The 2,169-nt window shown below is 37.7% G+C and overlaps 1 non-coding gene across 1 annotated transcript; it reads right to left on the bottom strand.

The window, feature by feature from the left end:
• Nucleotides 1-1,794: 1,794 nt before the first annotated feature.
• Trnap-ugg (transfer RNA proline (anticodon UGG)) lies at nucleotides 1,795-1,866 on the bottom strand. Its single transcript has one exon. It is a non-coding gene; the product is annotated as a tRNA-Pro (tRNA).
• Nucleotides 1,867-2,169: the final 303 nt, after the last annotated feature.

The following is a 2,169-nucleotide window of genomic DNA, read 5'->3' as shown; positions in this document are numbered from 1 at the left end:
TTGTGGTCATACAACAGAGGCCTTCTTTGTCGGTCTTCGGTGAATAAACAGAAGACTGATAATTGATTTCCGAAATGCACTGCAGTGCAGATGCTTGCTTTCTGATTCAGGGCATCAACAAATATGACATGCATAGGAAAATCTGTACATTCTCAGATAGACAAGTCAATGTTAATTGCCAAGTAAAACAATCTCCGATAGGGTTATGGTGTATTCTGCCAACAGGTGTCCCTATCTCGTCCTAGTTTTGAAAACCAACGAAAGAAATATTTCCATGAAAATACATTTTCTTCATTTACTCCTTTAATGACTATTTTTCAGTCAAAACAATTGTATTATACAGAAATGTGTCAAAGCATCGAAATGAATTTTCTCCTAAATCTGGAGATGATAGTATATGCATGAATATTACTGGTTGCAAACAAGAAGTGCACTGCAGATTTAGTCATAATTATCTATTCTTAGCATTCCGAAACATGTAATTTAAGAAAGTTTCTTGACAACAAATCGGATATAAGATTTGTAAGTGGAAAGTCTAGATAATTTCTTCATGATATTCTCCACTGTTACACCGCATAATATTGTTTCCAAATCCAATGAGCATGAAAATTGTATGGATGACGAAGAAACGATTTATGTAGGGGAATGATTCGGAACTTCATCTCATAGCTCCCATTTCCATCCCATCAAAAACAAAGCAATGAAAAGGTATTTTATTTTTTGTTTTCGTGATTTATATCAGCAGTGAGCACGCATGTTAGCCAAAAGAAGCGTACTTCTTTGTTTTGTGAAGAGATGAATATATGTTCAGTGAGATGGAAAACGGAACACCGTATGTATCCGACAGAATAGGCTTTCCTTTATCAGATAGGAGAATTAGTTTTGGAGTAAAATGCTTGTATTTTACGGAATCGATAAAACAATGTTTGTTTACGCCCAAATCGCAAATCAGTCCCGATTTATAAAAGCCACAAGTCCAGAAGCAGCAACCTTTATACAGGTAGAAAAAAAGTTAATTGGAGATGCGGGGCATCGATCCCCGTACCTCTCACATGCTAAGCGAGCGCTCTACCATCTGAGCTACATCCCCTGATGACAGGGAGGCGTAAAACACCATACTTAAGCACAGATTCCTAACAAGGCATTTATATACAATACAGCCATAAAATCAATTCAGATTCAATTATACGCTGTGACTGTGTGAGTGTTCGTTCAACCAAGCAGGTCTACCTGTGGCGAACCATGGACAAAAATGGAAATACGCTAACCATCCTCCGCCACGCTTGCCCACTCTATAGAGACGGAGTTGGTGTTTTCCCTCTCCATCTACATGTATGTTGTTTGTCTCGAGTACGTTTGTCGAGCAATCGGAGTGCTGCTTCAGATTTGTTTATTTTAATTTCGATAGTTCACGCTAATCGAGGAATTATTATTCAAAACATTATGATGCTTACCATTTTGTGTCTAATAGATGGATTTTATTTGTTAAATAATTTGATTAGCAAATAAAATTAATTAGGGAAAGGTACTCCATCTCATAGCTCCTATGTTCATCCCATCAAAACAAAGCAATCAAAAGGAATTTGGTTTGTTTCTTATTTTTGTGATTTTTGTGATTTTCAGCAGTGAGCACGCTGTTAGCAAAATGAAATGAAGAAATTAGTGCTGTATTTCTTTGTTTTACGATGAGATGAATATGTTCAGTGAAATGGAAAACGGTGCAGTTCCCCTATATAAAGGTTCATAAATAGAACACGATGAAATGCGAAATTATAATTCAAATTTAAAAAATCTGGGCTCAACCGGGATTTGAACCCGGGACCTCTCGCACCCAAAGCGAGAATCATACCCCTAGACCATTGAGCCGCATGCCGGGTCGACGGAACGAAAGGCTATCAAATCATAATTCGCGTATGCATCACAGTTCCAATCAGTCAACGTTATGGAGCGAACACTGAACAAAAGAAAGAGAGGAGAGCTGTATAAATTACAAGCCGACATCGATACTAGTTTTGCTTCCCACACGAACACATTTTCACTCCGCAAATTGGTTCGAGCAAAATGCGCATGATTCAGATTCCTTTTATGCTTGTGGTGTTCTTATCTGCTTGGTGATGATGTGGTGATAAATCAGCCGAGTAAAATGCAACAACCAAATCAAAACTGAAA

This window comes from Armigeres subalbatus, chromosome 3, assembly GCF_024139115.2.
Source record: "Armigeres subalbatus isolate Guangzhou_Male chromosome 3, GZ_Asu_2, whole genome shotgun sequence".
In the NCBI taxonomy this organism is placed as follows: Eukaryota; Metazoa; Arthropoda; class Insecta; order Diptera; family Culicidae; genus Armigeres; species Armigeres subalbatus.
The sequence above is the reverse complement of the archived record's forward strand: the minus strand, read 5'-3'. Positions and strand labels throughout refer to the sequence as shown.